Here is a 24,299-nt window from a genome sequence, read left to right on the forward strand (position 1 = left end):
ATTGACTCAGTCTCCTGGCTGCTGCTAAAAAATCAGAACAAGATGAGATAAAAAGACATTCCAAAGCTGTCTCCCCTGTGGAGGGTCATACATGGTGGCTGAAAATCTGCACTCCACAGACTGCACTGTAGACCAGGTTTTTACTGTTTTCTGACCTCAGTGAACCATGGCTGCCTCAGGGAAAAGGGGATGTAAGCAGCATGAAGAGGAAGAACTCCCAGGGAAATTGTGAAACAGCAGTCATGAAGAAGAAGCAGCTGTCCTGTGCTGCTGAACAGGGGATCCTACCGCATTAACTCATTTTCTGCTTCTGGATCACCTGAATGAGTTCACTTTCCCAATCTGAAGCAATCTGTGACTTTCTTGCTAGATCCTCCTACCTCTTCTGTGTGGTTATGTCACAGGTTAGTGACTGGCTCCTCTTGTCTTGTCCTCTTGAGATCTGAATCATCTTGTCTCAGTCTAATGGCCTAGTGGGAGATGCTAAAGAATCCTTACTTTCTCTATAAACTGGAGAAAGGTGGCAACATTTGATCCTCACCCTTGGATCTCCACCAAACCTTCAGAGGTTAGAGTGACTGTAGCAGAGCAGTAGCAGAGTGACTGATCCCAGCAGGCTCAGTCCCATACCTGGCAGCTCCAGCAGTGATGCTGAGGCCCCAGCGAGGTGTCTGCTGTGACACTCCTGCTTTTGCAAATAGGCTAAAAACACTACCCCTAGACTGAGCCTGGTTTTTAGATTTGCTCTCAGCATCCCTTTGGTGGCTGTAGCATCCCTGTGTAGCATCTCTGTGTGTTAGGCCATTCCCCACTGGAGGGGCACTAAGTCCTCAGGAGACAGCACTTTATGGTCAGCTCCACAGTCAACACTTGCTTGCTTACACTCTTGCCAGAGCTTATCAGTGCCCTGAAACCCTAACTGCTCCTAGTCCTTCCCTTCAAAACTGGCTTGCATGCTGGGAATGTCTCTGTTCCATCTGGCAGCCTCTCCCATGGTCCTGGTGCTCCCAGTCTCCTTGTCAGGCTGAGCACATAGGGTTCTGCTCCCCAGGTAGTTTTGTTCCTTGCCCACCTGAGTGCTGACGCTATGGTAAAAATAATTCTGCAAGGAAATGAGAGCACTGATTGGGATTTAAATAAAATTTACATAAAACTCTGCCTTGAGTACTAATTAATTAGGTGTTAAAAGCCCCTGAAAATGCAGAAAGGGGGGCTGGTCTGCCTTGCTACATGGGGAGAAGCTATTAGGAATCATAGAATACAGAATCATTGACTCATTTAGATTGGAAAGGACCCTTTAGATAAAGTCGAACTGTTAACTCAGTACTACCAAGTCCACCACTAAACCAAGTAAGTTCAAGTGACTCATCTGTGTTTTATAAATGCCTCCAGGGATTGTGACTCCATAACTTTCCTAGGCAAGCTGTGCCAATGCTTGACTACTCTGTTGGGGAAGAAATTTCTCCTAACATAATAAGGAAAAAAAATTCCAATCTAAACATCCTTTGTCACAACTTGAGGGTGTTTCCTCTTGCCCTATGGCTTGTTTCTTGGGAGAAAAGACTGACTCTCACCTAGCTAAAACCTCCTTTCAGATAGTTGTAGAGAGTGATAAGGTCTTCCCTGAGCTTACTTTTCTCCAGGCTAAACATCCCCAGTTTTTCTTACCTGAAACTCATTGGCAGCCACGGCTGAGGCTGTGATCACCAACACTGTGAGCAGTCCAGATGAGGGAGATGGGGAGGGAGCAGTGTTAGTTGCAGTGCTGTGCTCCCCTTGGCATGTCTTTTGCTGCAGCGGTGTTCCTGGAGCTCTAGGCTTTATGGCTCTCAGAACCCTGGCTGTGACCCAAAACAGAATTGGAGCCTTCAGCTGTGCCAGAGGAGCCCAGCACCATGGCTGGCCCAGATGGGAAAGGTGGGGAGAGAAATGCTGGGCCAGTGCTGTGCTCCCCTTGGCATGCTCTTTGCAGCACCAGTGTCCCTACTGCTGTGATGGGGAAGTGCTTCCAGCCTCATTTGGTGGTGTCTCCAGGCCTCCTTCTTGTGCAGGCTGTGCTCACAAAAGAGGCCTTTAGCTCATTGTCTTGTCCACTGCCCAGGCAAGTGCAACATCAGGAGGGAGAGGGGCTGTGCTAGTGCTTCTGTATGCTCTCTGGTAGCCCCTCGAGACAACTTTTCCCCATCTATTACTGCTATTATAAGGGGCAAGGTGTGCTGCTTGTAGTGACTTACTGGTTAATGAAGCAATGACATGTACCAGCCTGGCTGACACCAACAATTAACTTGTTCTTCACACTGTCTATCTAATTTAATCTATCTAGGATTTTATAGAATGCTCATGGCCACCGAGAGGCTGAGGGTAGGGAGGCCTTTTAAATTTTACTGCAGTTTATAGTGCTGCCAGAACCCCTTGGCCACCATTAGAAAATGGGTCACATAAATGGACAACCAGGAATGCTTAGTTGCTCCATCTATTTGAAACAGGATTGAACCAGCTTGTTGTGTCAGAGAGAACATTTGATTTTTCCTAGACACATATTGGACTTCTCATGCCCCAGCCAGTGCTCAGAAAATTTCAATGGGCTGGGTTATGAGTCTTCCTTCCTCAGTAGGTCCTTACTACTCAAAAAAGTCCTGCTGTGTCAGCCTGGTTTCTCTGCTTTCACAATCTTTCGGTTTGGAGGACGACGGAGCAGTTTTGATGTTATTGGGTGTTCTCATGGAAGCTGCCTGCCAGGTCAGGTGTACAGCTTGTCTGGTTCCTGGCCCCTCTGGGAGATACCCCTTTCTTCTCTTGTGCCCACCTGAGCAGCAAATCACCTTTCACTTGTACAGAGATAGGCTTTCTTGGCCTATTGGCAGCCTACTAATTGGCTTATTCAAAGCTAAGAACTGTCTTCCTGTGAAAATTTAGGATTTGTCCCAAATTGGAAATTCTGCCTCCAATAGAATTTTAAATATTTAAATCATCTCCAGAACAGAATTTTTTCTCCTTGCCCAGTGGTACTCTCAAAGAGTGCAACAGGCTGCTGTGCAAATCTGGAGTTAATACTTTATGTGAGTCAAAAACCTTTTCCTGCTCAGCTTTGATAGCCAATCTCTTTAAGCTTTTTTCTGTTAATTTTTCAGAGAGGTTTGGAGCTCACAAAATTCACAGGCAGAGGAGAATCCCCTTGTCGTGCCATTAATTTTTCTCCACAGCTGATCATTAAATACCTGGGAGCTGCAATAAGCCTCGCTCTATTCCAGCCTTGGCATACACAACATACCTTGAAATGACAACAAATCCCCATATGGGAGTCCCTTTTCATCCCTTCCATCACCCAAAACCAGTCATATAGAATCTGCAAATATTTTGCTTAAATTCTCTTTCCCAGCATTTCTCCCTGTACACATCTGTGCCCCCTAATATTTTGAAAGTTCCAGTGTCCCTGGCACAGGGATGTGCCTTTCTGACTTCTTTTTGTGTATGTAACAGAGGGAGATCTGTCCTGATCAATGTGTGGATGTGGACGTTTCAAGGAAAATTAAGTGGGCAGCCACCCTATGGTGGGCACATAGTGATCACCTGAGCTTGGGCCATTGCAGTTCTGGAAAAGATGTGAACAGACACCCTCATGTTTTTTTCAGGGCTGTAGAGGTTAATTCCTCAGACAAATTCCAGGTGACATTACATGCTGCTTATCTAACCTCTTCTTTGCAGTAGCACTTGGCTATTGCTATGTTGTTTGGGATTTTTACCAGAATGGTAACAGTCCAAGGCCTGGGGAACAAAGTCTAACAATCCAGATTAGAGTCCTTCAGTGCTGGATGCTGTCCAAAGACAGGAAAAACCAGCTGGAGACTGGTTTCCTGGTTTCTTTCTTTCTTTCCCTGTCCCAGTTCTTAGCCCATTTCAACTTATTTAAATTGCAAGTTCAGTCTGAGCAAGTGCATAGTTAACATAGCAGGCTACATATAGTTTTGGAAAATATCATTCTTCCTGGAATCTCAGATGCTTTCAGCTTCCATTTTTGGGTTATGTATTCTGCCTTCCAAGTGAAGTGTAAAAGCAGAGCTGCTCTGTTCTGAGTGGATATTGAAGAGCCCACTGTATCTATTGTTCCAGGAAGAGTTTGTCCCTTTCTAATGTCCAGAATCTCTTTGTCCTAAAATGCACAACACCCTGACAGTCTGTGTAGTGCTGCTGCCATTCTGCTGATTATTGTTTCAGGGTTGGAGACACCATTTGCGACACGTATTTGGAATTAATTTATGTGGATATGAAGCTATGCCAGAAAAGTAACATCTCTCCACAACTGGGCAACATGTCTTGTAACCAAGGTGGGATCTGTAACCAAGGTGGGGTGACTAAAAGCTGCATGCAATATTCTGATTCTACACTGTTGAAATCATGTCTAGCCTTCTGGATCTTTGGCAAGGCATCCAGCCAAGATCCAGGGCTCATTTTACCTCTAGTGTTACCTTCACCACTGAAATGTTTGAACCCTGCTCAGTAATATATTATGTTAGAAACTTGATAAGCGTATCTGTAACTAAAGAGGTGCATTTCTGAAGAGAGGAAATAGCTTTGAAATATGAGTACCTAACTATATATTCCATTGTTTTATCAAATGGGAGGGAACTCAGTCTCTGTTTCTATTATATTTATCTTGTGTCAGGCTTATATTCAGTGTTTCTGCAGTTGTCAGGACTTAGAAAGGCTTTACTCCTCCTGCCTTCTAAATTTTCTTCTTTTTCCATCTTTCTCTACATCTCTGGAGACAGTCATAGCTCAAGACAGGATGCAGATCACAAAGTTGCAGAGCTTCAGGTACCTTTGATGTGTTCTGCTTACATGCTCAAGATATTTGCTGAGCTTATTCATTTTCCTGCTAGACGTCTGAACCCTTTTTAGGCCTCCTCTGAGGAAGCAAGCATGCTGCCTCCTAGGATCACCTGGGAATTGTGTTTAACAAATTACAATTTAATGCAGAAATCCACAACAATGACAGCACTTATGCTCTCTCTAACCTCTTCTAATGCCACTTTACAGTGGTGGCATAATATGGGTCATAAGTTTGTAATAGTTTGGTGAAGCATCCTGCAGACCCTAAACTGAGCAACACTTTTGTGACTGACTGTGATGACCAGGCAGCAACATCTGCTGCAATGCCACAGAGGTTTTTATTCCTATACAGAGCAGGACACCTGCCCAAAGCTCCTCATTGACTGAGGTTAGGATAGTCAGAATAATATCAGTTCTGCATTGCCATACTTCCTAGGAGACCTTAGCTGTAAATGTAATTATTTCAGACTTTTTATTCATATCCCCTGTTTCCTAATGTTACCCCTTCTTCTTATCTAGAGAAAATCCATATATTTCCTCTCAGTGATGGTGAACAGAGAGAGTAGGTGGAGTGATAAAGGCTCACTGCCTACAAAAGAGCTGCATTGTATTTGATCCATTTCAGCTATCTCCCATCATTCTAGTGATTACAAGGGAGCTAACTTGTTCTCAACTCTATAAAAAATCTCAAAACAGCTTTAAGTTTCTGGGTGCTGCTGGTTTTGATTTATTTTTGTTTGTGAATCTAAGCTCCTTTTCCATGTGTGTTCCCCTACATGTCTTTCAGGTTTAATGTTATTTTGAGTGAGATGCTTTATTTTTTTTTTTTAGGGATTGCTACTGCACAGAAAGAAATAAATTACTCTCTCATACATGTGATAAATTCAGTATTCAGAGAGTAATTCTTCTGAAACTGAAAACAGCCACTATGTTTTGGGGGCAAACCTGTAGATACAGGTTGGAAGAAACTCAAGGGGCCATTTAGATCTTGCTCAGGCAGAGTCAGTGACCTGACTTACTTCACCTTACTGTCTTATAGACACTGTAGCCTTAACTGTAATGTCATCTGAAAAAAAAAAAAAAACCCAGTAATAATAATAATAATAATAATAATAATAATAATAATAATAATAATAATAAACTAAACACAAATCCATCAACATTATATGCAATTTTGAAGCATTGCCACAAACACTGACTTTTGTCTCTGCTAAAATACAAGCCATATCATCTGCAAGTGGTAAACCATCACTTTCCCATTTGATAGCACATTTTTCTAAAAATCTCTTGCATACAACTACCACTGATTTCAGTCCAGATCTGGTTCTGTATTTTGAGTTGCGGGGAAGTGCTGAGGTCTGAGCACAGGGAGCTCTGTGTTCAGGGAGAGGAGCTGTGTGCAGCACATGGCAGCTCTGGGGAGGTGGTGCAGACATCAATACTTAAGGACCCAAATCCAATACAAGTAAACGTGTCCCAGATATCCTGGTTTGTTAGGCACCTGTCCTAAGGAGTGGAGGAATAAAACCATCTTTCCTGAAGTCAGTGGTCTCACCTCTGCACTGCCATGGCTGCCAGCGCAGCTCCAGCTATTGGAGAGGGTCCAGGGGTGGAAAGAAGCTGTGGTGAGCTCATTCCTGCTCTCAGCTTCTCCTGTGTGCAGGGTAAGTCCTTGGAGAAGATTTACAACACTATGTAGGTGCCTGCCAGGGTCATTCTGATCTCTTCAGAAACTCCCAAGCACCCAAGGATGTCAGTAAATATGCACCTCGTTTAGTGCCTCACAGCGAGATCCTGAATTTATCTGTAATGAGAAGCTACTGGATGCCTGCTGGGACACCACTCTGGGGAATGGAGATCTGATTAAACCCAGGGGACCTGAGTGGCAAACGACAAAAATGATGCAGTTCTGGGAAACTGAACTCACCAAAAACCTTTCCCAGACTCACTAGCAAGATGTCTTACTCTGCCAGGGCTCAGCTCAACTGTCCAAACGGAAAAAATAGTCAACCTGTCAGATTATTTTTTTACTTGCCCATATATGGATTTACCCTTTCCCCCTTTCCCCCTCCCCTTTTCCTAATTACTCTGGCCTGTAGTCCAGATTTGACACTGGTCAGCCAAGGGACAGGTTTTCTACACATCCACATGTCTCTTGGTAACTGAAGTCATGTTGATGAACTCTGTAGCAGGTTACTGTGCAGTCAGAACACACTTCTTACAGACACAAGAATCACCAATGAGTGAAGTAGTATTACTTCAGTTAAACATGCCATGCATTTAAAATGTCTGTCTTCTATGATAGTATCTTCCAGGCATAGTGATGGAAGGCATGTGGGCTGTGACTATGCCTCAGCCAGAGATACTGTAGAGATCCAACAGAAACACTGAGAGTTGAATGGATTGGCATGAACAGCACCAGAGGACATAGCAGAAGAACAGGAATGACAGCTGTTGATCACACCTAAGCTACAAGATCATCAAGATCACACCACATCTTGCAGCTTCTCAAAACACCCAGACTGGGAATGATGCAGAAGACAGACTGAAGCCATTAAGAGGTAAGATAAAGGACAAGCCTCAAACCATTGAAGATATGCAGGTAAGGCAACTAAAGAGAATCTTTCCTAATAATTCTGAAAGGTGGAACCAGGTGAGGAGACAAGAGATCACAATCACTGTGAATTTTTAAAGTGAACGAAAGACAGATCCAAACCCAGCCTGGCCACCTGCCTGAGATGAACTCTAGAGATGTGGTGACACATTATATCATGTCCCCTGCCCCCCTGTCTTTGGAAAGTGTCCTAGCTGGAGCACCCTGGCACACAGCTGTTGGCGCCTGAGAAAATGCGGATATGAAAGAATGAGTATGAATGAAAGCCGGGGTTTAGAATAAAATCATCTCCCCTGATAAGGTCTCTCATTCAACTCTGCTGCATTAGTTGAGATTTGTGCAAGAGCAGAGCACTCCAGTTCCTAGCAAAGGAGTCAGTGTGAGCTAAACCCTAAACCCTAGAAGATGCTCTGCAAAAGAAATACAGAATATTCACAGGCAGCTTTGTGAAGGTAGGTGTGTGTGCTCCAAAGCCTGTGGTTAAATTAATTCTTAAAGCGCCTCAATTTGACACTGCTTTCCTCTCCATAAAGAAATGTAACTGAAGGAGGGATAATTTTCTCTCCTCCTCTGCTTCTTTCTTTCTCTACCACCTGTTCCTACATATGAAGTCTTCTGCCATCAAAGACTATACATACTATGTTGAATGAACAAGCCCTGATGCAGGGCTGTAGTCCTGAGGCAAAGGTGTGCAGGGAATATTAAGAAGGCAGGCTATGAATGGAGAGAAACGCTACAGATTATATAAATCCTTCTTTGTCTTCATTTTTCAGTAAATTCTGGCTCTAACTCATGTGTGAGCTGCAAGACATCTGTCAGATTGAGCACTGCTTATTGAATATATTTAGTGAGGAAAGAAGGGTTGGGCTAGTGCAGTAACAACAAGCAAAGCCTTCATCTCAGTTGATAAGTGGCTTGTGGCTACTAGTTGGACCCAAAAGCTCATCTTCCCAGGGACACTGAAAGTAACTGCAATTTCATCCTTCCTTCTGTCCTTAAGCACCTCAGGGTGCCTGGGTAACAGCAGTATCTGAAGCCCCTGTGCATCTTTCCCCCCACCCCATTTTCACAGAGAGAGTGGGGACACCACCTGAATGAGAAATGGCTTCTTTCTTCCTCCTCAGCCACAGCCCTGTTGGCTTCAAGCACAAGTCCTGCTATGTGAGGCTACAACTGTAGCTAACACTGGAGCAGTTTGGTGGCTGTGCTTGAAGGGTGCCTGGATCCTGCCTGTTCCACTGCCTGCCCACTGTGTACACTGAGGTGTGACTGGGTTGGAGGTGACAGCTGGTTTACTGGCACTGGACACCTGCCTTCACTGTGTACCCCCCAGCACCGTGGCAGGTGGTGAGCAGCAGCTCTGTTGTCACCTTACCTACCGGACTTGGGGAGTCTGTAAAGATTCCTAACATTTTCCTCTCAAAGCAACGACACAGCCATTTTGCCCTCTCATTCCACAGTGGTTGCCCCAACCCTTGGCCACTTTAGCTGCTCTTCTCCACCCCTTCTCTGACTCCATGCTGCCCTCCTGGGAAACAGGGACCAAAACTGCCTACCATATCCCAGAGCTGCATGCATCTTGATTTTATATGGTAGCAAAATATTACAAAGGAAGAAGACTGCACAGTGGCATCCTGTTCCACTCAGGAATAAACACCTTCAGCCAGTCCTACCCTTGACCCCTTTTCCCACCCATTCCTTTCATTGGACAAAGGTATTTTCACCAATCACTTTAACTGTGATATTTTCCCAACCTTTCTGTCCTTATAAATGCAACACTAATCAGGGAAACTTTCCCAGGGTGTGTGTAAGAGAGAGACCCTAACTTCTTGTGCTGCAAATATGGGGACAGCTCAGCTCAAAGCTCAGGCTCTCCTCCAAGCAATGCAGTGAAGGGAGCATGAGTGGATGCATCCTCAAGATATATGCAGCCTCCTCTGGGCAGGAAACTACGGCAGCAGGGGGTGGTGAACCAGGGAAGTGTGAAGGTGAGGGCTACTGCTAATAGAAGTGGCTTGGGGGAATTTTGAGACAAACTAATTGCATGAGTTAGCAGTTTTCTCACGGGGAACCTCTCTTAAAACAATCTTGCAGGATGTCCATCAGACAGTAGTTCTCATGACCTTGCTGAAAGGTCTGCTATGAGGCAGAGGAGCAACAATGGAGGAAGAAGGAAGGACTTCTCTGACTCTTTTCCTAAGTGTGAAATGCTAATTCTAGATAACTTTGGATTTTAGTGGAGAAGAACAAAATATCTAAAAATAAAATGTCCCTTCACAAGAGCCATACTCTGTTTAGAAAGAACTGTAGCATTTAGAAACTGCATTTATTCTCCAGCATTTGCTAACTGGACCATGGCAGGATGTCAGAGCATCATTTTCCACTCATAATACAGCTTCTAGCACTGTCAGTGCAGTCTTTTGCCATCTCATTCAACAACTTTCAGCTGGGAAAATGGAAGAAAGGGGAAGTCTCTGCTGTACTGCACTGCATGACTATGGCTTTGGGAAACCTCCTTGGCCCTGGTGGCATTGTATTTGCCAGCTGGGTGCTCTCGGGGAGATGGCAGCATGCGAAGGCCCCACCAGACAGGGAGGGGCTCTCAGCTGGTTCAGGATAGCACACATGCTTGTGGTGGGACTTGTGGCATGGCAGGACTGAGGCATCCTGTGCTCAGATGTCTGGGTCAAATGCATGCTGTTTGGGAGGCCAGAATACCCCTCAGAATGGTGAAACAGCCTGGAAAACATATTTGCCCATTTTTATCCTGGCTTTAGCTGAACTCACCTGCATATCAGAGACAAGTAACTTGAGCCTTCTGAGTCTTAGTGTCACCAGCTATAAAAACGGGGTTAATATCAAGCTTACCTACTTTCCAGTGAGTTGCAGCTAATTAGAGTTAGCGTTAGTTAATGTTTGCACAGCCTTGGGATGTGAAAATGGTAATATCATGCTAAGTATTACTCCTGGTGCTTAGACACCATGATTCCTCATAACCAGAGCAGTCAATTAAATTAGCTGGAAGTGGAGAGATACAGTAGTGAGGAAGGCAGAGGAGATGCAAACTTCATACTGTATGCATGATGGCCTGCAGCTGCTGAGGGCAGGGAAAGCTCTGTTCCTGCTACTGAGGGAGCCAGAGAGACAGCTCTGTTTGTGTAGGAGTGCAGATGTCCCCCAACAGCTTTGGGCTCCACTGCAGCAGTCCACTGGCTGAGGAAGGGAAGGGTCAGTTCCTGACAGATTTATGGGATAGAGGGCTCTGTTTAATCCTCACATGGCTCTTGCTCATAATGTGTTGAGGATGCTGATTTCCTGTGAGGTCTTCTGGACAAAGCAGAGCAGCACTTCCCAGAGAGTGAAGGCCAACCCTGCCTCATGTCTGTCAGCTAGCAGCACCCCTGGTGGGGCATAAGGAAGACTCATCACAGTGGGCAGTACAGGACAGTGTTTCACCAGCCACAGTGCAGAGCAGCACTGGGCATAACACAGCCTGATAGGAGCACTGTCTTGAACAGGGGATCCATTTCACCCATGCCAGCTGTGGGCATGGAGCAGACACTTGGGGACTGTGGGAGAAATGAAGTGGAACAGAGCCATTTTTGTTCCCAGCAAGGCACTGCTCTGAAGGGAAAAGTCATTGGACTTGCTTGAAGCCCAAAAGGGGGAATATAGAAGTGTGTGATGCCATTTCCCAAACCTGGATTTTGTCCAAGACACTTGGATTAATACCATATTTTTTGTGATTAATCAGGACTGACTACCCACATTAGGACCACGGCTTGCAACCTTCCAAGAGCCATCCCCAGTCATGCAGAAGTCTGACCACTTGCAGAGGTGTGACCCACCAGGAAGGCAGAGGGAGGATTGTCACTCTGGATCACCAGTGCTGTTTCTTAGAGCTCCCCAGTGCTAACCTACGTATTAGCTGAGGATTTGGCTAGAGCTCCTGGCCAGCTTCCATCCTCTGCAATTGCATTCTGCTGCCTTGAAATCCCCCTCCTCACACGCATGCACAAGCACACCCCATGGTTTAAGAGGGACACAGAAGCTGTCACTGCTTTCTGTCCAAAATCCCTGCACAGTGGTGGAGGTGGCTCATCCTTCTCAGGAACATACTCTATTTCGGTGCCAGAAGACATGAATTATGTGCCTAGAAAGGTTATAAAAACACTTTGGGACCCTTTGGAAGGAAGATGCAATCTTGAGATGAAAAGTGATATTAAAATGTCACCCGGTTTGACTTCTGGCATGATCAAGGCCTCAGGCTTGGACTAGGGAGAGGTGTCCTCGTGATGCTGGGAAAGATCTAAGCACTAAGCATATTCCATTTATGAAGTCATAAAGATGTCTGTACCGGGTAACTGATTTAGGATTTTGTTCTTCCTTTCTACTCCTTTCCCTGTCCTGTAGTTTTTCTTCAGCCTCCTCCTCACACTCTGTTCTCCTCCCAAAGAAGCCAAGTATCGCCTGCTGTCAGAATGATTATTCTCCCTTGTATTAGAATGAATGATTAGTCTTTGTCTAGTTGCCTCCATAATTAAGTGCTGCATGAAAGAATATTTTTATAAGTAACCAAGGCAGTTGCTCCCTCTGGAGCGGTTGGGAGCACGGTACAGTTCTCCATCGGCTTACAGGCAGAGAAGTGGGTGTCCTGCATGGAAAGGCATTCACACCCAACCCCTGTCACAGGCACTGCATGCTCAAGCTGTGCTTGTAGCTGGGGTATATACCTCCCCAAGAATGCTGTGTGCACATGATGATCCGTTGGGATTCATTTGTGGGCTGCTACAGATACTCCACCTGATGGGTGTTTGCACAGGGGCACAGACTCAACCCCAGGTACCCTGTCCTGTGTAGGTTTGTACACTGCTGACCCAGGACTGAGCCTCTGCATACCTCCAGCTTGTCTTTCTCATTTCCCTGACTCAAAACCATCAGAGTAGTCCTCTCCTGTCTGTGTGTACTCCCTGGATAAGCTCCATATTAAGAGAAGGCTTTTGAGGGAGGGCTGGGGTAAGGGAAGAGGTCGTGAGTGGAGATGGAATATTAGACAGCAATAAAGCCTAAAGAACACCCCACCCTTCCTATAAATATCCCAAGAGCTCCTCTGCTTCCTAGCAGCACTAATGAGGCTCAACAGGAGTGATGGAGGGCAACAAAGGAATCACTGATGAACAATCAGAAATGGTGCTTGGTTGCTAATCGGACTAATGAGCTGCTTTGCATAAAAAGAGAGGGAGGGAGGAAGATGAGCAGATGGGCTCTTGGAGGGAAGGCCAGTGGCAGCAGGAGTGCCGCGAGGAGTGCCCTGCAGCATGGCAGCGCTGGCTGCTGTCTCTCTACTCCTTCCTGGCAGGAGACACTGACCATAAGAGGGGCAGCACTGGGCAGCTCTGCCAGAGTGGCTCAGGCACAACTGAAAGCCTGGTGTGAACCACGACTTATCACAACATGCCTCAACCCACATGGCAGTTCTTGTATCATCCTTGTGCATCAGAGAGGTTAATCCAATCATTTGCTGAGGAAAGGGGGGGACACATAATCTGTAACTCCAGGGGCCAAGACACAGACATGGGGAACTCCAAAGTAAAACTCATACTACTCTTAGAGATATCCAAATCAGAGCAGAGGTGTCAGACTCTGAAAGTGTATTTACCATGGAGGGCTGGACTGATTCTCCACTTGTCTATCTTCTGAGAGACACCAGCTGACCAGCTCATAAGGCACATACTCTGGGGGTTATTATCCTTATGAAGGGGATTAGCATCTTGTTCCCTACATTTTTCCAGTAGGAACAGGGGTCCAGTTGTAGGTGGGAAACTGAGATTTCACAGTGAATTAGCAGCTGTGTTACTGGGCAGGAGGGTACAGGAGAAAGAGCAAGAGACAGACATATACTGCAAAGGAGCTATGCTAGTCTCAGCCATGTATAGGCAAACCACAGCCTAATCCCAGCCTATATCAAAATATTGACAAAGATTTTGGGACTTAAGGGACTTAAATGCCTGGTGCATTCCAGCAACGCATGTCAGGTACACAAAGAGGATTTCCCAGCTTGAGGATATGACACAGGCAAAACTCATTTGAGTCACGTTTCCTTGGCACATTAGTACCATTTCTACTATGCTTGCTAAGGGGAGAGACTATGGTTTCGTGTTTTGCTTCCAACACCTGACTGCTGATCCTTCAGCACTGCTAGGTGAGAGCAGGTCTACCATTTCTGTCATCTTATTTCAGACCATGACTATTTTTCTGAGGCTGTGGGCAACCACACAAGTGATGATCTCTATTGCAATCCAGACAAGCATTTGCTAATAGCTGTCTGAGGTCTGTTAATGTGTTTCCCTTTCACAGAAGCTCCCAGAACAGCCAGAAAATGGTGACGACTGTGCAGCAAGAGCAGCAGGTTAGAAAGGCTGCAGCATTGCTCTCGTTTGAATTCAGAAGCAGATGCTATAATTTATCTTGCAAATGGAACTGTAGGAATGATTTTCTGCCTCGCCTCCATAATTTGTTGGCACTTTACCTAGGTGCACAGCTGTGGATGGGGTGTCCTCACAATAGGGAGAAGGCACTGAGCTCTCTGCCTCCTGACCAGCTTGTACTGGGAGAGATGATCACAGGCTGGGTGCAGCTTCTCTAGCAAAGAGGAGCTGATGAAAACCCTATTTCCCCTGTGGCAGGCTGTGTGCAAGGCTGCCCACTGACTGCCACTCCTGATGCTTCTCCAGTGCAAGAGGCATCTCTAGGATGAAATGGACCTAGAGAACCAATTCTATATTCTGAGAAGCCTATGAGCTGCATAAAGCCACCAGATATTCAGATGGTCCTTATGCTTCTCAAGACTTTGCAGGAAAAGGGAGCAATAGAAAGGGATAATTTAGCACTGGATAGATGAGAATTACAGTGCCATGTTGTCTTGAAGCCAGCCAGCTGGGATGCTCTCAGTGCTGGACTGGGAGAGATTCCATGCTGTGCAGGTGTCCACAGGAGAGCCATGCTCCATCTCTCCTCAGACCTTTTCCAGCTGCTGCTTTGCCTCTCCAGAGTCCTGCATGTTGAAGTCCAACCTGTGAAGTCCCTAATTTGAGCCCAGGAAGACATGATACCTATACCTAGGATGGTATACCTATCTCCTACCATGGAGCTGTGAGGCTGATCACTTACAGGCTCTTTGTGCTGCTTGTGGGGTATTCAATCCTGTCACACTTGTCAAGTCTGCATGTCTAGAGAGCTGCACTCTGACTTGCTGTGAGCATCCCTCTGTCACTGTAGCCCTCCTGTAGCCTTCCAAGGGCTGCTGAAAATGCTTCTCCAGGACCACCTTCTGGCAGCTCTGCAGAGCTGCATTGAAGTCCTGTAGAAAAACCCTGAAGATTTTCTCTGTATGAAGAGTACTGCAAGGAAGAGAAGTAAAAAACCACATGCTTGGCTCAAAATCCAATTTCCTTCTAAATGGCCACCCTGCTTTTCTGAAGCCTGATCAAAGAAAGAAATCTACCTCTTTGTTAATGTGATGTTGTCCTTAAGGACTGTAGTGACATGAGGCTAGAGAAGGCCAGATCCTCACGGATGCACAGATGTAGATATATAAATCCTGTGTGTACCAAGAGTGTACAAGAGAAATCCATGATAGATAACTGGAGCAGAACATGAAAACACAACAGACAAAATGCAACATGAGTTCAGTAGTTGTGGTGTCACTGCCAGTGGCATTGGATCAGGTGGGATAAAAGAAGGGCTGGAGGCCAGTCTGTAGCACTGAGGAGGGAAATCATTGCAAGACAAAACTGCAGAGAGTGATGGGAGGATGTTGTCCATGGCCATCGGTCTCTGTCTGGTCTGCTTTCTGTAAGTGCTTTGCCAGCTCCAGGCTGTGACTGGCATTTACTGCCGGCTCCTTCCCTGGAGTACAGAAAGGGTACTGCTGTCCAGGCCTAGCAATTATGTACATTCTTCCCTTCAGGATCCAGAGGTGTTAAGACTGCTCACTTGGAGCACAGTTTTGTAGCCTGTTCCCCTGCTGCTGATCCTGGCATCAGAATCTGAGAGCATAAGTTTTCTCTAGCTCTTGGCACACTTCAGTCTCCACTCCATATTTATTTTCCCAAAAGTTAGTCAGAGTCAGAATGAGGAGGAAGGACACCAGACAGACCCACCCAATAGAAATTTTCCCCAGCATGTCCTTTCATAGTCTGGTCCTTAAAATACAAGACAGGGTGGTTGTTGCTGCCCTGAGTTCAATGAAGCTAATCACTGTAGTGATATCTTCCTTCCAGCTGATAAATGCTCTCCTGCTTCCTCTGTGTGATATGCTATTATGGCTGGAGGATGTTAGGTTGGTTTTTCTGTTTGTTTTTGTTTTTTGTTTGTTTTGTCATTGTTTTTGGTTTGTTTTGGGTTTTTTTGGTAGGTTTTTTAAATTTTTTTTTTTTTAGTTAGTGCTGTTTATAGTTGGGGAAGAAAATGTCTTTGCTGAAACCATGGTGGGCAGAGAAATGTCTGACAGGTTCCCATGACCATGGAGCTGTTGTGCTGACTTTATTTATTCCATCTGTACAATTATGCTGGCCCTCAGCAGCTGAGCTGCATCTGCAGAATTCTTCAACGAACACCTGGAGATATTACTCTGAAGATAGTTATATCATTAGACATCTGGATGGAGGTCAGGAGCTGTAGGTTCAACCACTTCTACCACAAACTTTCATTTCAACTTTAGACAAGGTATTTTAACCTTTTGCAATTCATTCTTGCCTCCCCTCTGCAAACTACAGATACCAAAATCTTTCTCTTACCCACTTGGATTGCAAAATGCATAACTGCCTCTCTTTGTGCTCCTGAGCATTGCCATGCCACAGACAGATAGTTTCAGTATTACAGCTCATCATTTTTAGTAAGTGTTGATCCAGTGATGCTGATTGCAATAGGGTGAAAGCTATGTTTGGAGTCCTGTTCCAGTTCTTCTCATATCAGTATTTTCTGTATCTCCTCAGTTACTTCTCCTGTTTCATATTCCTTTTTTTTCCTCTTGAATTCTTTCATGCCATGCTGCTGTGGTAAAACAGCTGGTATGGAGCACCTCAGCTTTGACATACATGTATGTGAGAAATAGGAGGTGACAGCTGGAAACCAAGTCCTCTTGTCTTGGATGAAAAACTGCAACTTCTTATTCCAAAATCTGCAGTTAAGAACGATTTTAACCCTTAAGTTCTGTTGCAGGCCATATTCATACAGCAAAGCAACATCGTGGAAGGGCAAAAAACCACAATGCACCCAAACCTTCACACACATTTGGTCTGCAACAGGTACCCACACTTTCTTTGGAGCTCATTCTGTCATCTATGGAGACATCCATTTCCAGGAGCTCTGTAACATCTGAGCACTCACACGCATCAAGTAGAAAATTTACAAATGCATCCAATTGAGGAAAGGGGTCTTTGTAATTATCTTTCACTTCACTGGCATACCTAACAGTGTAAGTCCTCTCTCTCTGGTAGATTGCTCCATAGAAGCACCATAGGATATGTTGCCATGGAAACAAAATCTTTTCCTTCTCATATTTCAATAATGTGTTGAAGGTTTTCAGGGCCTTTTCCCTTTCTTTGCTCTGCTTGGCCCTTCAGCATTTACTGTGCATCATATGCTGGAAGTGTTATGCTCTTATTCTTCAATACCCAAACAAAAAACAACTCACAAAATTGCTCTTTCATATAACCTGACTCTTTGCCATTCTTCCCTTTTACTCATTGTCCCTGTTATTTAATGGCTTTCTGTGACAATCTAACTCTGAATCAGAAATTTACTTTGTGTGATACAAAGTTCCTTTGCCTGTGCCCAATAGCTCTCCCCAAGGGCAAGGGAGAAGTCCTGCTGCTATGGACCTGTCTTGCAGCTGAAGTTTTTCCCTGTTACACAATGCAGTTGAATGTCTTTTGGGGTATCGGGGGTGAGAAGGAAGGAGGTGTAAGGTTTTCCACTCATGGGAAGAAAGTGATGAAATGTGCTTTCACAGCAATGATTTTTGTCTCTGCAGATTCAATGCCTTGCAGTCTCTGCTGTGAAACCTACAACCACAGCCTGCTTGCTTCATTGCATAGCACTGGGTTGCACTTGCGTATTGGAGTCTTGGTTATTGAATTGCATAACAGATGAAGGAAGAGATCTAGGAGCAGTCAGGCTCTGAGGAGATGGTCCTCACTACGCTTTGCAGCTGCCTGTTTCCTTTCACGTCCTACAGTCCACTCTAAACTTTGTATGTCCCACTGCAGCTCCTCCCTTGCAGTCCACAGGTGACTTGCAGCTCTTGAAAACCTTTTGAAAAGCCTAGCAAAAGGTCTTATGTTGGTGGCCATCATGTTACATCCCCTCAGAATTTGTGGGCTGCATTTAAGATAAAATTATTATGAGCACACTCACCAGTCACAGCCTCCCTCCATTCTTTCCCTCCAGAAGGACAGCTTTGGGTACCTCTGCCCTTACATGCTCGAGCTGACTACAAAGGATGGAGCCTGTTTGTGTTTTGTTGCTTCTGTGTGGGAATAACTGTCAGTCCTAGAAGGCAAACAGTGTTTTCTAGATGATTAAAAAACAAAAGAAAAAGGCAATTTATTTGAAGGCAGCAGGGCTTTGGATGATTCTGAAGGCATCCTCTGACCCTGCAAAAGGATAAGCTAGGACACACAAAAGCATGAGAAAATGCCCATGTTTACTGCATTTGACTGCCAGGAGTAAGAAGAAGAGCTGCATTTCACAGCTGAGATACTGAGGTGGGATGACAAGAGTGCAGATAGTCAACAACCAGTCTTAATGAGTGTTGGGCATGCTACAGAAAGAAAAAAGTAAAAGGAGGGGTTTCCTATGAATCAAATTGTTCCTCTTTGGTAGTGTGGGAACACATACTCTAAAATCAGTCATCAGCCACCATCACTGACTTCCATAATCTACTGCAATTGCCCCACTCCAGGAGAAGAGTCAGAGGGGAAGATTACAAGACCCCAGTGTGTGAACTGGAAGGCTTAAGATTGCAAAACAAGAGTGGCTTCCTCCCAGGGGGATTAGTCTCTTCTGTTTCCTTATCTGTGCTCTCAAACAGGAGTCAGGTTGAGCTGCCTCTTTATTTGTTTAGGAGACCCCTAACTTTTGGTACAAAAAGGTTCTAATGGATTCAGAGATGGTGGAATTCCCCAGGAATCCATGGAAAATGTTGTTCACAAGGCAAGAGCGTGCTTTGGGAGGTGCCTTCTTTCTGGGGAGCAGAACCACAACACTGAGCACTCAAAGTAGTGGAAGACTTTGCTCTCCAGGTCCAAATGATACAGTGTGCTAAAATGCACTCTGAGTTCACAGCTTAACAACAAAATTATCTACCACCAAGGGAAGTGCTTGAGATTACACTATAATGCAATTGCACTCTAAACTCATAATTACTTCTAGCATTTCCTTCCAAAGATGCAGGGCTGAACAGTGCCTCTTATTTTGTAGCAATTACTGATAACAAATGGTTTAGTTCAAGCTTAGTAAAGATACTTTTAGTTGAAGCCTCTATTTTTCCACTGTGGACTGGGACTTAATATTTTTGGCCACAGCCCAAAGAGGTGACATTTCGAAGTATGAATAAAACTAGCATAAGAACTTGCAATTGTGCGAAGACAACGAAGATCTACAATTCCTCTAATTCCTTCTGTTGTCTGCTGTTTTTTCTAATGATCTGTACTGCCTCCGTTTGCTTTAAAGGCCAAATAAAAAGGCAAGAGCCATCTTTCTCTTACAGTTTTATCTAGTGCCTTGCACAGGAGCTGTTGGGGACTGTTGATATGGAGTGGGGCTCTACAAGCAGAGATGAGACTACTGCTGTGATGAGATGAGCAGAGATGGACTGCACAGAACTGGGAGGGTGGTCCCATGGGAAATATAATCATCACACTGGTGCCAGTCACAGCTAGTAGCACTGGGGCTTAAATCCCCATCATCATGGTTATCAGAGCTGGCAGGAAAAGGGAGCAATTTAAGCAGATGGAATATCTCTAATCTTCCTAGTAGTTGTATTTGTGCATTGCTGCCATGAGGGCAAATAATCTGGGCATCTAAATCCCTTGTCTACACTTGGAGTGTATCCAAATGGATGTCAAGGTAAACAATCACAAATCCTGGCTTGGACTGTCTACTCTTGAGGCCTCCAGCAATGTCACCAGGCTGGGTGGTTGTGGATTATGATCCCTGCCAAATGTACACAGGGCTTACTCTGAATGTGTCCTTTGGAGCAGAGTTCCCTTCCTAACACAGCCTTTAGGAGCCAACCCCTGTGCTGGCACACCAGCCAGTCGGCAGCTTTGTCTTGCAGTGGAAAGGGGCTATGGGACTGATAAAGAGCAAGAATTTGGGACAGATGGGAGAGCGTGGGTGACAACCTCTCCCATGAGATTTTGTATGCACACCATTTTCCTCAAGGGAAGCTCTGGGCTCTTCAGACAGCAGCAGTGTGAGGCAGTGGGGGCTTGGCTGGGCTCCTCTGAGGTCCTGACATGCTGTGCGGCTGTTCTCCATGGCTGCCTGGCTTCTGGGTACAAATCAGCACTGCTGCGTGGCATGGGGTAGGAAGGCAGGCTGCTCTCTGGGCATGAGGGCAGCTGCCTCTGGGTGCATTCTGACTGTAGTAGTAGCAGACAGTGGATGCCCACTGAGCTAGAGTTCCACTTAGGGGTGCATCCTCCAGCCACTGAGCCCAGCTCAGCATTCTGGCCCCTTTTATCCCAGAGCCTGTAGCTCTCACACTGCTGTCTCAGATTAACTGGCTCCTGCTTCCCTACAGGTCCAGAAGCTGCCTCCTATCCCTTCCACAGACCAGCCCCAGCCCACCTTGCTTTTGTATGTTCCTCCTAACTCCTTCAGAGCTGCCCAACTGATACATGAAGTGTGCTGTCTTCCATCCCCCCCGCTGCCTTTTTTTCAAATGTGTCCCTTTTTTCTTCATTTCCATCAGTGACAATTCCTGCTGCTCGGTGTGGCTGCTCCAGCCACCCCTCATCTGCCTCCCCAAGGGAGCAATTGCTCCAATGCATCATGCAGGCGTGCTAACAGCTGGATGCTGGAATCACTTGACCAAAATTTCTCTTCTGAACAAATCAAAGACCACAAAATGAGATGTGTCTAGGAAAAAGTTGACTTATGCTATTGTTGTTGATTGTTGTTATTTCTACTAAAGGAACAGTAATTTGGTCTTCCTATTTTTTTACAACTCTGTCATGCATTTGTTTAAAAATTGAAGGGTCTTTGGTGGAGGAGACCAAACTAATTTGGCATTTGGGCCAAGTTTAAGAGAAGATATTGGTATTTTGAAAGTTAATTTTGGACACAGATAGATTTTGATTTGGGTGATTTTGGAATAGGACTTAAAAATACCAAAAAAATTACTAACATTGCTAAAAAAAGTGACCTCACTGAAAACAAGAAAAATGGGAACATCTTTTCAGAGTGATTAAATAACTCCAAACTGTAAGATAGGTCAGTTTGGAAAGAATGAAAAGGGTCAGGCTGGATCCAGAATAAACTACTTTGCTTAAAATCTGCTTAAAAATATTGCTCTGGGTTGAATCTTATTGAAGGTTATATAAAAATAAATAAATGTCTCCCCAGCTCTACTTTATACAACACTGAGAAATGTTAGAGGTGGACTTGCAGACTTCTGAATGGAGACAATCCTATTTTTGTACAGCACAGAAAGAAAGAGATAGTCATGGCACAGCAGAATGTACAACCTCTAAGGAAAAGAACAGAGGAAAAAAGAAATAGAATGAGAAAGGATATGTCCTGTCAGCAAAAAGGACGCCTTCGTAATATATATTTGTTTTATGATGATATGTTTTATTAACAGCATTTTGACCACTGTTTGGGCTTGTTTAAACACCAGTTTTATACAGGTTTAACTAAATCAGTTTATAAAACAATTGAATTAAGTCAGGCAATATCTGAGAGCACAGGCACCTGTATCATAAGTGTTTATATTGGCTTAGCTTGAGTCAGTAAATCATCCCTCCTTTGCTGCCTGGCTTCTTCCCACAGCAGTCGCTTGATTGCATTGCAGGTGGCTTTGCCTCCCTCTCGCCCTCTGGAATCTGACTCCATCTCCCTGCAGCAGAACAGCCTTAAGGTGGAAGCACAGGTGCAATGAAGGCCTGTTGCCCTGGTGGGCTTTTTGGGAGGTGCTTCCTGAGGACGGCAAACAGGCAGAGAGGATGGCAAGCAGCTTTGCAGATGCAATGCCTGCATCACCTCAGAGATGCAGCTTGCAGCTGACTACAGTGGAGCCCTGGCTCACCCAACAGCTATTTTAGCTGCAGGAGCTCAGACCCAAGCAAAAAAGTTGTGGGTTTTGTTTTGTTTTTCAGAAAACGAGCAGTGCATGTGAGAATGCCATTTCTTCATGTTTTATGCCTGTGCTGGCTCATTCACTCCTGACCCAACATGTTCTGTGAAAATGTCTCTGCCTAGGTCACAGTGATCCTATTGTTAGACAGTTTCCTTCACCTCTTTACTGACTACTGAAGCTCGGGCCACTGAGACCTGCAGAGCAGTGAGTGTCCTGTGAAAACCAACCTCCATTGGTCAACATACCTGACATTTTTGTACCTTCCTGTGCTTTACTTGTTGCTGGACCCACATGTCAGCAGGTGACATGTCAGCCTTGACTTATGGCTCATGCAAAGAGGGGAGAGATCTGTAATGGAAACATACAATTCCCAGTACCTGTCATGGAGGATCAGCTGCCTGGCACTCAGCACATCTTCTGGTGCATCAGTGAGGGTGCTGCCCATGTCCAGGTGTTCACAGGTGATGCTGCTGTGTGGAAAAACAGGGAGCAGAGTTTTCCTGCAGGATGACAAGCACACATCTGTTAGAAAACACTTGTGTAGGCCTTCAGCAGGGATGGAGGAACATGTGAGACCCAACATGTTGTGACTCTCACCAGTGTCTGGAGAACATTATTTTTGTAGTGTCAGTTCTGTAGTGATCAGCTGCAAATACCCCTGCAGTGGGGTGCACCAGGACTGGTGCCCCAGGGACGGGGCAACCCTGTTGGCATGGTACATACAGACCAGGGAACAAGGCACTGGAAAGCAGTGCCAAGGAAATGGACCTGAGGCTCCTGGTTGATGGCAAGCTGAACATGAGCCAGCAGTGCCCTGGCAGCCAGGAGGGCCAACTCTGTCCTGGGGGGCATCAGGGACAGCATCACCAGCTGGGCTAGGGAGGGGATTGTCCCCTCTGCTGTGCACTGGGGCAGACTCACCTCTAGTGCTGTGTGCAGTCTGGGTACCACAATAAAAAAGATACTAAGAGAACATCCAAATGAAGGCAATGAAGATGGTGATGGGCCTTGAGAGGAAGGTGTATGAGAAATGGCTGAAGTCACTTGCTCTGTAAAGCCTGGAGGAGACTGAGGGAAAACCTCATTGCAGTTACAATTTCTTGTGAGGGGAAGAGGAGGGGCAGGCACTGATCTCTTTTCTGTGGTCACCAGCGACAGGACACAAGGGAATGGCCTGAAGTTGTGTCCAGGGAGGTTTAGGTTGGGTATTAGAAATAGATTCTTCCCCCAGAGGGTGTCTGGGCACTGAACAGCTCCCCAGGGCAGTGGTCACAGCACCGGCCCCACAGAGCTCAGGGAGTGTCTGCACAATGCTCTCAGGCACAGGAGTGACTCCTGGGGATGGTGCTGTGCAGGGCCACGAGCTGGACTCTGACTCTCGTGGGTCCCTTCCAACCCAGCGTATTCTGTGACTCTGTGATCCAACCGGCAGCCGGACGCGCCGGTCCCGGGGGCTCTGCGGAGCCCTGTAGAGGCGCAGGACACCCGCACCCCTCGGGGCCGCTCCCGGCGGCTCTCGGCGGGGCCCGGCCCGGGCCGCCCCTCAGCGCGGGCTCTCGGCGGGGCGGGGCTGCGGCGGGGCGGACGGGGCCGGCGGGCGCCCCCTGCCGGCGGCGCTGCGCGGTGCCGCTCCGTCCCTTCGGCCGCTCCCGCTCGGCGCTTCCCCTGCCCGCGCCCCGCGGCCGAGATGCTCGCTCTCACTAGGCCATCCTTCCCAATCTGGTACCGATCAAGCTAAATGAGGCATAATTAGGAATAATTATGACATGACATGGTCTGGAATGAGAAGCAGATGGGGCTTCCCCCAGGATGCACCAGGTTGGATTTCAGGGACGAGAGGAAGGGGACAGAGCGGGGACACAAAGCAGTCTGTCATGGTTTCCTACCCGTTGTCACCTCCGCTGCAAGGGCTGGAGACACTGTCCCAGCCAGCAGGGTGGTGCAGCAAGACCTGGGATATGGGCACTATGATGTGAGACACCTGTCTTGGCCATGCTGGCTGCTCTGCAGTGGCTTTATTCATTCTCTGTCAGAAGTGAAGCAGCACCTGAGTTTGGCCATGTGTGCTGTCCCTCTGACTCTTCTTTCTATGCAATATCAGTAGCATACGGAGTTTTCCTCAAGGAAGAAGGTGGAAAAGAGAGAGGTGAGGCGTATTGTCTCTTTGGTACAGGCAGAAACCTCTGGTACTGAATGGTTGAAGCCAGGAAGGTGTTTTCACACATCCTTTATGTCCGTTCTGAAGGACACTCAGCTGCTCTGTGCTGTAGGGTGGACTGGGCAACAACACGGGAGAGGTGCTGGGAGCTGCTAGGGAGAGGGATATTTAAGGGAAACAGCCTTTGGAACTTCAGGTCAGGTGCTCCTTTGAAAAGTCATGAGAAGGAGGCCCCATGTTTCTGGCACATTTATTTACCTTGATGCCTTGTGCAGGAGCAGAAGAAAATGTAGGTTTAGACTGGAGATATGTGGCACAGCAAAACCACA

At 46.1% G+C, this 24,299-nt stretch overlaps 1 protein-coding gene across 2 annotated transcripts in view; it reads left to right on the forward strand.

Moving 5' to 3' along the window:
- The window catches only part of GSG1 (germ cell associated 1), a 105,596-nt gene that overhangs the window by 8,164 nt on the left and 73,133 nt on the right, over positions 1 to 24,299 (forward strand). For both annotated transcript variants that reach the window (XM_071423102.1, XM_071423101.1), the window contains one exon: positions 7,136 to 7,391. The gene's annotated coding sequence lies outside the window, so the exon portion shown is untranslated. The remainder of the gene's footprint in view (positions 1 to 7,135; positions 7,392 to 24,299) is intronic.

This window comes from Agelaius tricolor, unplaced genomic scaffold (genome assembly GCF_023055355.1).
Source record: "Agelaius tricolor isolate 1412-34295 unplaced genomic scaffold, bAgeTri1.0.p SCAF_3, whole genome shotgun sequence".
Taxonomy (NCBI): domain Eukaryota; kingdom Metazoa; phylum Chordata; class Aves; order Passeriformes; family Icteridae; genus Agelaius; species Agelaius tricolor.